Source organism: Oryctolagus cuniculus, chromosome 1 (genome assembly GCF_964237555.1).
Source record: "Oryctolagus cuniculus chromosome 1, mOryCun1.1, whole genome shotgun sequence".
NCBI classification, from domain to species: domain Eukaryota; kingdom Metazoa; phylum Chordata; class Mammalia; order Lagomorpha; family Leporidae; genus Oryctolagus; species Oryctolagus cuniculus.
Genome location: NC_091432.1, coordinates 73,858,065 through 73,870,383, shown reverse-complemented (window position 1 = coordinate 73,870,383; position 12,319 = coordinate 73,858,065). Strand labels below are relative to the sequence as shown.

General features: G+C 40.4%; 1 long non-coding RNA gene across 1 annotated transcript; it reads right to left on the bottom strand.

Annotated features, from left to right (window-relative positions):
* Positions 1-276: 276 nt before the first annotated feature.
* Positions 277-11,888, bottom strand: LOC127492097 (uncharacterized). The gene is made up of 2 exons (XR_007921134.2): positions 11,853-11,888; positions 277-7,976 (listed from the first exon to the last, which is right to left on the bottom strand). It is a non-coding gene; the product is annotated as an uncharacterized lncRNA (long non-coding RNA).
* Between the last annotated feature and the right edge of the window lie 431 nt (positions 11,889-12,319).

Sequence of the window (12,319 nt, the reverse complement as noted above, 5' to 3'; positions counted from 1 at the left end):
CTGAGGCCAGAGTGCAAAGCAAGTAACTTTAAACAAACAAACAAACAAAAAGCGCAGACACCTGAGTATACCATCACCCTACTTGGGTAGGTGAGCTTGGGGGCCAATGATAACTCATAAGTCCTGCAGAAGCAGAGCCAAGAAAAGGAACCAAGAGCTTCTCCCACCGCAGAGATGTAGGCATCTGTTGCCAAACTTCCTTTGTTGTTTTGGGGAATAGTTTTAACTGTTTTTCTTTATTCTGAAACTCCTGAAATGTAGACGTTTGTAGCCAAAGGTTTACAGAAGACTATTTAACAATACTACCAGTTAGGTATGCTGTGATCTGGAGGGTGTACAGTAACTGTCCTTGAACAAATTCACTGAAGTGGAAGAAGACAAATGATTCAAAAAGTTTATTAACAATAACAATATTTATGTGCTATAGTGTGACATTTCAACATGTGTATACAATGTATACTGATCAAATCAGGGTAATTATTTCCCCTTCTGCAACATTTCTTTATAAATATAGCCTTGGAATTCTTTTCTTTTATTTGCTCATAAAAGATATAATAGATTATTGTGACCTATCATCACCCCACTGGGCTGCGTAACACAAGAACTAGTTCTCTTCATCTAACTCTGATTTAGTACTTATTATCCAAACTTCTTCTATTCCTGCTACCTCTGCCAGCCTTTAGTAATCACTATTCTGTGATCAGATTGAGTATTTTTTTTTTAAGCCTCCACATTCAAGAGACAACATGTAGTATTTGTCTTTCTGTGTTTGGAAAAGCCAACTGATTTGATAAATAACTTCCTTCTCTCTTGGTCAAAATGCTATCTGAAATGGGATTATTCCCATTTCAGAATATCACTTACAGCTGACATTTCCTGTTACCATGGTGTCAACTTGTTTGGTTAATCTACCTGCCTTTGTAATGGTGTGTGATGGAATATAAACAGTAAAATATTCACCTGCTTATCTTTAACAAAAGTGTGGTCAGAATTTTACCATTTCTTTTTTTAAAATTTTTAAAGATTTTTTTTTTTTATTTGAAAGGCAGAGTTACAGAGAGGCAGAGGCAGAGAGAGAAAGAGAGAGAGAGAGAGAGTCTTCCATCTGCTGGTTCACTCCCCAAATGGTCACAATGGCTGGAGATGGGCTGATCCGAAGCCAAGAGCCAGGAGCTTCTTCTGAGTCTCCCATGTGCGTGCAAGGGCCCAAGCCCATGGGCCATCTTCCGGGGCTTTCTCAGGCCATTGCAGAGAGCTGGATTGGAAGTGGAGCAGCCGGGACTCCAATGGAATGCTGGCACTGCAGGTGGTGGCTTTACCTGCCACAGTGCCAGCCGCCAGATTCTACCATTTCTTGCCTCCTTTTCTTATGCCACAAAACGTTCACTTGCAGGAGTTTGCTCTCTGTAGCTGGTGGCAATTTTGCCTCCTAGGAGATATTTGGCAATATTGGGGATGTTTTTGGTGGTCACGACTTGGGTTGGTAGTGTGCCACGAGCATCCCTGATTCAGACTGGGGATGCTGTTCACCATCCTACAACACAGGACAGCCCCCTGTGTTAGTCTGTTTTCTGTTGCTTTAACTTAATATCTGAAACTGGATTATTTGCAAAGAAAATAGGTTTATTTAGTTAATGGTTTATTTAGCTTACCTTAACACAAAGTTTCCAAGATTGGATGACCATGTCCATTTAGCCTTCAGTGAGGCTGCCTTGGCTGTGTCACAACATGGTAGATGACATCAGGGTGAGAGCATGTGCAGGAATGAGAGGTCACATGGCAAGACAAATGGAAATGATTCAGGGGCCAAGCTGTAACAATACACTCTTGAAGAGCTAACTAGGATACTTCAAGAGCTGCATTAATCCCTTCTGAGGTGGTGCTTCCATGATCTGATTACCTTGAGCTAGGCCCCACATTTTCAAGGTTCCAACACTGCTATATGAGGACCAAGCCTTTAGAACATGAACTGCTGTGGGACAAACCACATCTAAACCATAGTACCCCTGAACAAGGAAGTATATGACTCCAAATGGCAATAATATTGGTACTAAATGAGTTTAATCTAAATCTCATTGTAATTTAAGGTCTTTTCCTCAAGTTTTATCTTAAAAAGAAGATGAAAAAACTGATTGTAAATTTAATTCATTAAGTAGGTTTACACTTTACCTTCTAAATAGCACGTTATCACTATGTATAGTATGGATTTTCTCCCCTCTAAAATTTAATAATCTACATTTTGCAGAATGAATCTTAGATTATTTTCTTTTGTGCTAAATAACTCCAACTGTTTGGGTTGCTTTTTCACTTATCATTTGTTCATTCAAACATTTATTCAGCAGCAACCCTGAGCAGTGTTAAGGAGTGAGAATTGAAAGGTAAAATCCGGTATCCTTAAGGAGCTCAAGGTTAATGGGATAAGACAGTCACAATGTCAGATGACTAAGTACATTGGGCTAAGAATTTGTATTGCATTCAGGATGCTGTGGAAGCATGAAAGTAGAAGTGATGAATTCATCCTGAAGGTCTGGGAAAGGCTTTAAAGGAGAAATAACAATTAAACTGGGATAGGAGTTTTGGGGGGAAAGGCAGTAAAAGAATTATTCATGGAAAAATATGAAGCACTCATGTGCCAATTGTTAGACACCAATCATGTTATTATGAAAAGAAGAGCCAGATATAGCTTCTGTCATTATGGGAGGGAAAAAACCTGAAATACCCTCCCATTTAATGCTTATATCAAACTTTAGATCTCACAACTCTTTTGCCTCCCACTTATCATTTGAGTGCTTCAGCACTCCTGGGTGGGAGGAAAGATACTATCTCCATTTTACAAAGGAGAACCATGAAGTTAAGAAAAATGAAATGACTCCTTTCTACATCAGCTATGGCCACAGATCTATTAAGTGGCAGTTGTGTGATTCCAAATCGTGAGCTTTTTCATCCTGGTTCCAAATGCAATTTTCTGTAGTGGAGAGGCACACACACCTCTTTCTATCTGCTCCTCACTCTGTTGTCTTCATCTGTGTTAACTTTTTTTTTTTTTTTTTTTTTTTTTTTTTTTTTTTTTTGCTGGCCTCAATGTTAAAGGAATTTTCCAGTTTCCCTAGTCCTAATTGCAAAGAGGCTGACAAGGAAGGAGTGAGGGTTGCTGTCCAGTCACTACTCATTTGCAAAATTTCTACCTCGATCTAAAAATTTTTAGGAATAAGGAAAACTGAGATGTGGGCCAGAAAAATCCCTTTTGTTTGTCTCGGTTTTTGATAATGTATGCAACCTCTCTGGGTGGTTTAAGCGGTTTAGGTACTTTCTATAAAAGGGATCTTTTAATGACAAAACTAATGTGATTATCTGAGTGAGTGTGAGAGGCGTATTCAAGGCTTAAAGAAAATCTGTTAGAATAGCTGAATGTATCGGCTTAATCCTTTCTCTAATGTAGCTGAACAATGCTCTGGGAAGCCATTGGTCCGGTCTTTCTCCTAGTAAATGCCTGTCTCCAGAGGTAGGGACTGTGTGCAGCTTTTGATACCCTTACACTTCACCTTCTCAGCTACACAGAAGCACAGGAAAAGCCTGGAGTAGTCCAAAGCATTCACAGAAAGTGTTTCCCCTGAATGCTGAGGGTAAAACATACAGTAAATGGCATATTTTCTCCTTGCATCCTGAGGAGCCAGGGCTGTGGTCATCCTTGAACAGCATCTCAGAGAAGGGCCCCATTGCCGGTTCCTGCTTTCATTATGTACTAGGTGACGGATTGCTGATGAACATTTAAAATCTTATACCTGAGTTTTCAGAATGGCGTACACACTTCTCTTTCGGCAGGGGTAGGTGTGTAAGGGAAGCATAAGGGAGAAAAGTGATACAGATTTGAATTCTGCAAACTTCTCTATGTCTTTGAGCCAAAGGTAAATCTCTCTGAACCTCTGTTTTTTCATTTGTGAATGAGAGGTAACAATGCCTACATTCATTGTGAGAATCAAAGTGAAAATGAGAACCTGTAAGTGAAATTATCATAGCCAATCTGGAACATTACTACTACCTAATATGTCTTATGATTCCATTTTTATTTTACTTTATTTAAAGTTTTTTTGTTCTTGTTCTTTTAAGAATATCCTTCTAGATACATAATTGAACTTAGTAAAGACATTTATTGGTACATATTTATCAAATCTCTTTCATTTAAAGAGATTGTTGGGAAGCAGACATGTAAAAGGCACCTTGACATATATTTATTAGAAGTGATTAACTCTAATGAGATTGTTAATAATAATGGCCAAACTTTACACAGTGCTTATTATTTGCTGGAGGTGAGCCAAATGCTTTGTTTAAGGTACCTCATTCAACCCCCATAGCCCTAGGAGTTAGGAACTATTATCACCTATTTCATAGATCAGGAGGCTGAGGATCAATTAAGTCACATTTCCAGTTTCACAGGCAGTAAGTAGTGGGCCAAATTAGAGTCCCAAGTCACTTAACAGTCACAATGCTCACTTCTGTGCAGTGCTGCACTCCAAGTTAGGGAGTTACCTCCTAGAGGAGGTGACCATTGGTGGGTTTCAACACAGAATTGGGAGTTTGCCAGGTGTACAGAGGAAAAAGGTATTCCAAGCAGATGGAACAGCATAGGTAAAAGCACACTGGGCAGAAAAGTGTTTGTGCAGAGATGGACTAGAGATAGTTTATAATTGGTAGGCAGTGGGGTGGAACAGGTTGGCCAGATTATGATCTCCTTACTATACCTTTGTGGAAAAAGAAAAGTGAGTAAATTGAGGAGGGCTGCCCCAGGACGCTTGGAAAGTCCCAAAGCTAAGGGTGGTGCAGGCTCTCCAGCTGCACACAGAAATGCAAGCCACCTACCTGGAAAACCTGTTGAATCATGAGGAAAAAAATTCACCCTAACTAAAGACATAACTGCAGTTACAAGTCTTCCTCTTGGATTGTAGTCCATGTTGCAGCAGTAGTCAGCTTCTTGCTGTTCTACTTGCCAGCTAGTCCCTTGCAGTGTACTCAATAAATCTAACTTTGGGGCTGGTGTTGTGGCACAGAAGGTTAAGCTGCTACCTCTGATTCCAGCAACACATATCTGAGTACTAGTTTGAGTCCTAACTGCTGCGCTTCCAATCCAGCTGCCTGCTAATGTGCCTGGGAAAGCAGCCTGCCACTCATGTGGGAGTTGAGGATGGATTCCTAACTTCGACCTGGCCCAGCCCCTGCTGTTATGGCCATTTGGGGAGGGCTCCTGTGGTTAGAAGCTCTCATGCTCTCACACTCTCTCTCTCTCTCTCTCTCTCTCACTCACTCTGCCTTTCAAATAAATAAATAAATAATAAATCTTAAAAAGAAAACCTAACTCTGCTCACTCTATCAGACTGCTCTGATTAATTCTTTCACCACTCAGGACACTGGCCTCAATCATTTGCTTGCTGTGACACGATTATTTGTTTAATTAATTACTTTGTTTATAGCCTGGTTGTCAGAAAGGGGTTTGCAGAAATGTGGGAACTGTTGGTACCTTTATGATGTAGAATCATAAAATAGTCTTTAATTTTTAGAATCAGAACACTTTGAAGATGAAAGTCACTTCAATGATTATGAACTCACTCTAGGCAAGAGGAAATCAAGGCTGAGTGCATTCAACTGTTTCAATTGAGGTTATAAAGCAGCTAACCAGCCAAACCAGGAATATTTATATCTTTTAGATGAATTATGGAATTCCAGTGAACATTAAATGAGGGTTATAGTGTTATCCTCAGATGAATTTATAAAAACTGGTGCATAGAGAAAAGGGAGAAATGCAGTTTGATAATTCCCCCGGGAATGAGAGTCAAGTCCTTTGTGGAAGCCAAAGGTTCTCTATTGGGAACCATCATGATAGCTCTCTTTGGAGAATGGTGGTGTGTGCATTAAGTGGGTGTCTTGGCTTTGTTAAAGCTGGTAATCAGGTCTGCCTGGAAAGTAGAGTTCAGAGATCTCTTGCTACGTCTACTTCTTAATTTTCAGTGGCCACTTTATATGGGGACTGGTAAAGTTGTGGGCTGGTTTTCGTTCTCATTAAACTCATACCGTAAATGATAGGACAGTCAAGAAAGCAGGTTATAGCAACAAATTACAATGAGTCATGGACTGTGGAATAGAACACTGTGGCAGCTCAGAAAGAGTTGAGTCTAAAGACTGGAATGGGTTGGAAAAGCTTCCTGGAGAAAGTGATGTCTGGGAGAAGACTTGAAGGATGAGGGAAAAGTATAGTAAAGGGGATAGTTTGTGCAAGTTCTCCAAAGAAGGACACCGCTTCATTTGAGAAAGCTAACTTGAGTATGCTATTCTTGTTAGGTACAGTTAGAATGTAGTGTATGATTTGCAAGTGATGTGAGAATTTTTTCTCTCCCCTTTATTTTCCCAGAAAAGAAAAGGTTACATATAGTGACAATTTTCTAATAAGTATTACAACACTGACACACAAAAAATTGAAATACATTTGGGAGTCCACACAGAGCAGGTGTTGACATGCCCCGACACACTAAATGTTTGCATGAAACAAAATCTCCAATATTCCCCCTCCCTAAAGTCATTACAGCTTCCCAGTGACCTGAGAACCAATCTCCCCAAAGGGGCTACTTCTCACCTCTGAGACGGAAAACAAAAAGGCATGAAATCAGTGCTCTGAATGTAAACCAGACAAATAAATATCAGTGCAGCAGGAGGGGAGAGCAATAAAGTGAGCAGGCCTGAGTAATGGTGGTAACCTGCTGAATTCCCAGGTCACGCAGTAATTTACTGACTGGTCCTAGGCCACGGGAAAATTATCCAGACAGCCTTGATTCTGGTGCGAAGCCTCCTGCTGCTCACGTTATTAATACCGTCAGCAACCAGCGGGCGTTGGTGGGAGCAGAGAGGCGCAAACTGAGCCCCAGGCTACTGAGTGAAAGCAGAGGCACCTGCCAGGGCCCTCTGAGCTTGACTTCCCCAGGAAAGCTGACTAGCTCCAGCATTTTGCTTATAACCCAGATGTTGCGTGGGTCCTAGTGAAAGCCTCCCTTGAGGATGTCCCAGGGCTTGGGTGAAGGAAGAAGGCACGTATGACCTGGAGCTTGACCAGCTTATGTCAGAGATCCTCTGTCTGATCTCCTTTGGAGCTATCTGGAAAGCAATTTTGAAGCCTTCCCAGGATGACTTAAATTAATATTCCTGGGGCAGTGTCAAACATTACCCTTTGACATAACATGGGAATTAGACTTGACTGCACTCAAATGAGGCCAGGGAACATGATGGTGCCTGTTTTAGGGTTTAATGATTTAGACACTTGACCTCAGGGGGCCCTGAAGGGATTTCAGGGGACAGTTGGGATAGGGCTGTCTTAACCCATATTCCTCTTTAAAATGGGGTAATGTAAAGTGTTCAGCACATAGTGGATGTTTTCAGTGAGCATGAATGCACTTCCTCCTCTTATAATATTATCAAGTGAATGGCCTCTTTCTGATCTTTAATTTTGTTTTCTCTCTAGGATTGTGGTTCTCAATATGGACAATTTTGCTTCCCAGGGAACATTGGCAATGTCTGGAGATGATTCTGGCTATCACAATTGTGTGTGTGTGTGTATGTGCTGTTGATATTTAGTAAGTACATGCCAGGGATGTTGCTAAACATCTTACATAGGACATCACAACAAAGAATTATTTGATCTGATATCAATAATGCCCAGGTTGAAAAACACTGCTATAGGGGATTTTTTTTCTCTGAAAGCCAGAGTAATCCTTTCATAAAAAGATCTTAAGTCACTTATTTTCTTACAAAAACTCCAAATTGCTTCTTCATCATAAATACATATCTAATTATTCAGTCGATGCAGAGCAACTGCTTTTTGGCAGGCATGGTGTTAGCGCCTGAGACTGTAGAGATACAGCAGCAGAGATCTTGATCTTGAAGAGATGATTACAGGAGAGTGGGCTTCTGTCATCTCCAGAGTGGAGTCCATTCAACTGAAGGTAGAGAAGGGGTGTAAGGAAATGGAACATGAGCATTTAGTTTTAAGTCATGAGGAGTGAATTTTCAGATAGATTGGGCAGAAAGGACAAGAAGCAGCACTCTAGATGTGGCAGTACTTTCTATGCCAAGAAGGGTTTAGTATGTGTATTTCTCACTTAAACATGTAGAACTCCCAGCTTCTCAGGTCCCAAACTATTTCATGTTTTCTTCTTGACCCTTTAGTTTTTCTCATCCTCTTTATTCAAGCTCTTCTCATGTATTCCAAAAAGGAATTTTGCCCCAGTGGTATAAGATAGCCATTGCATATAATGGAGAAGCCTCTTTAAGTGTTTCTTGGAATTGGAACTTGATGTGAACCATTGTTGGGAGAATTTTTTAAAAATAGTCATTCAATGTGGTTTAGTTGGTAAAACTGCCACTTGCAGAGCCAGCATCTCATATGGGTGCTGGTTCCAAGTCCTGACTGCACAACTTCAGATCCAACTCCCTACTAATGGCCTGGGAAAGCAGTGGAAGATGGCCCAAGTCCTTGAGCCCCTGCACCCGTGTGGATACCTGGAGGAAGCTCTTGGCTCCTGGCTTTGGATCAGCCTAACTGGCTGTTGCAGCCATTTGGGGAGTGAACCAGAGGATGGAAGATCTTCCCTCTGTCTCCCCTACCTGCTGTCCCACCTCACCCCTCGCTCTATAGCTCTGCCTTTCAAATAAATAAATAACTATTTTTTAAAAAAAATCACTCAAAATTTTCTCAGGAGAGAATTACTGAGAATGGTTGATAAACTGTCTCTGTGTCTCTGGGGCTTGTGTATTCATTCATTCATTCATTCATTTATTTAGAAAGTCAGAGTTAAACAGAGAGAGAAGGGGAAGCAGAGAAAGAAAGAGGTCTTCTGTCCGCTGGTTCACTCCCCAGATGGCCACAATGGCCAGAGCTGTGCCGATCTGAAGCCAGGAGCCAGGAGAGTCTTCCCAGTCTCCCATGTGGGTGCAGGGGCCCAAGGGCTTGGGCCATCTTCTACTGCTTTCCCAGGCCATAGAAGAGAGCTGGATTGGAAGTGGAGCAGCCAGGACTTCAACTGGCGGCCATATGGGATACCGGCCTGCAGGTGGCAGTTTTACCTGCTACACCACAGCGCTGGCCCCAATAAATAAATCTTTTAAAAAAATCCTTCAACATTAACATCTCTTTGCACATTACCTTGGAATTTTAGATTTTAGGAATTTTAAGATTCTAGGATTTTTTTCAAAAAAATTCATAGCAGTTCACCCATACATGAGGCAAGTGAATAGAGACCTGTGTTCTTACATCCTTGCCAGCCCTGGATTTTGTAGCTCTTTGGAATTTTGGGCAATCTGACAGTATAAAATTGTTGCCTTAATTTGTATTTTATAGACACAAATGAGATTAAGAAAGATTTTCAATCGTATGTCTCACCATCTTCCTCTTTTGTTAACAACTTTTGTCCAGTTTCTTATTTTTAAAATCAACATATGGAAACATTTTATAGCACTTTGTTTTTATGTACTGTAAATATTTTCCTCAGTTTGATGTTTGAGTTCACACATGCATTTCTTTTGATATGAAATTTTTTTTTATGGATTCTTATGGATTCGTTTATTTGAGAGGCAGAGTTACAGAGAGAGAGAGAGAGGGACAGAGACAGAGTTACAGAGAGAGAGAGAGAGAGAGAGAGAGAGAGGGACAGAGAGGTTTTCCATCTGCTGGTTCACTCCCCAAATGACCTCAGTGGCCAGAGCTGGGCTGATCTGAAGCCAGGAGCCAGGAGCTTCTTCCAGGACTCCTATATGAGTACAGGGCTCCAAGTACTTGAATCATATCCTGCTGCTTTCCCAGGCCATTAGCAAGGAACTAGATTGGAAGGGAAGCAGCTTGTAATTGATCTGGCACCCAAATGGGATGCCAGTGCTGCAGGCAGAGGCTTAACCTACTACGCCACAGTGCAGGCCACTTGATATGAAATTTTAATTAAACTAATCCTTTTACTGTGCTAATTATTACTAAAGATTTTATTGAATAAACTCAACTTTGCCTGCTGAATTGAAATGCCAACCTTATTATACACCAACACATGATTGATCTGAGATTATTTCTGGACTTTCCTTTGTTCTATTTATCTATTCAAGCCCATCACATAGAAGATGATAAAGTAATATATGGTGCATTTATATGAGGGATAATTATGCTTTGGGAACTTGATTTTATAAATTTTTTTGTTTGTTGTCATTTTTTAAAAATATATATTTTAAAATACTACCCGGAGACAAAAACCTATTTGGATTCTGGTTGAAGCTGCATTGAGAAGGACTGCAATTGTTATATTTTGAAGGAAATTTTCCTGTATAGGAACTTGGTAAATTTACCTAGTTGTTTAGGTATTATTTTATTTTCTGTTAGATTTTATTTTGTTGAGTTGATTTTATTTTTTTGTTAAATTTAATTCTCATTATTTTATGGATGTGAGTGGGAATGTTCTCCCATTTCCCTAATACATTATTGTCATAAACAGGAAAAAATATTGGCCTTTGTATATATGCTTCCTTCTTCATTGAGACTCTCCAGATCATTTGGACCATCTCATCCTGGTGTGTGCCAGGACTCCTTCCCTGTGCTTCTCTTTTAGGTCTGTACTCATCCCCTGTATCACCCATCATTCTCCTGGCATTAATATCATACCTACTGATGACTCCAAAATTTAGATTTCTAGCCTCAATCTCTTCCCTGAACTCTAGACACACATAATAAACTGTCTACTTGTTATCTCATTATGGATGTCTAACAAGGTCAGGGTTTCCTGACTGGACTCCTGGATCTTTTTCTCCAAACCTGTTCCACCTGATGTCTTTCCCACAATTACCCAGCTTTGGAATCATCCTTGAATTCTTTCTTTCTTATTTATCATCCAATCTAACAGGACCCTGGCAGCTCTACCTTCAAAATATACCTCACTACCCTCCCTATATTTCCCCCCCCCAGGCCTTATCAACTAACAATCAATATGTTAAACTTATTTATTTTGTTTTTTGTTTGTTTCCCACCACCAGCAGAGTGAAAATCTCTATGAAAGTGAGGACATATTTTTGCTTTGTTCATGTTTGTAACCTCAGATTCCAGAACAATTTCTGGGACACAGGATGTACTAATTAAATGTTTCTTGATGGGCCGGTATTGTGGAATAGTGGGTTAAGTGGCCATCCATAGCGCCAGTATCCCATAAGGACAGCAGTTCAAGTCCTAGCTCCTCCACTTCCAATCTAGCTCCCTGCTAATGTGCCTGGGAAAGTAGTGGAAGATGGCCTAAGTCTTTGGGCCCCTATATTCACATGGGAGACCTGGATGAAGCTCCTGGCTCCTAGCTTTGGCCTGATCCAGTTCCAGCTATTGCCGCCTTTTGGGAATTGAACCAGCAGATGGAAGACCTCTCTCTGTGTGTCTCTCACTCCCTCTCTGTAACTCTGCCTTTCAAAAAAGAAAAACTTGAAAAGAATGTTTGTTCAATGAGAGAAAGTTAATTTGTATTCCACTGTCTTGATAAAGGCTAATATATTTTTTAAACTTTTATTTAATAAATATAAATTTCCAAAATATAACTTTTGGATTATAGCAGCTTTTTCCCCCCATTGCCTCCCTCCCAACTGCAACCATCCCATCTCCCACTCCCTCTCCCATCCCATTCTTCATCAAGATTCATTTTCAATTATCTTTATATACAGAAGATCTACTTAGTATTTACTAAGTAAATATTTCAGCAGTTTGCACCCACACAGACACACAAAGTATAAAGTACTGTTTTAGTAGTAGTTTTACCATTAATTCACATAGTATAACACATTAAGGCTAGAGATCTTACATGGGGAGTAAGTGCACAGTGACTCCTGTTGTGGATTTAACAATTGACACTCTTATTTATGATGTCAGTAATCACCTGAGGCTCTTGTCATGAGTTGCCAAGGCTATGGAAGCCTCTTGAGTTCACCAGCTTCGATCTTCTTTAGACAATGCCATAGTCAAAGTGGAAATTCTCTCCTTGCTTCAGAGAAAGGTTCCTCCTCCTTTGATGGCCCTTTCTTTCCTCTGGGATCTCACTCACAGAGATCTTTCATTTAGGTCATTTTTTTTTTTTTGCCAGAGTGTCTTGGCTTTCCATGCCTGGGAAACTCTTATGGGCTTTTTAGCCAGATACAAATGCCTTAAGGACTGATTCTGAGGCCAGAGTGCTGTTTAGGACATCTGCCATTCTATGAGTCTGCTGCGTATCCCGCTTCCCATGTTGAATTGTTCTCTCCTTTTTAATTCTATCAGTTAGTATTCGCAGAC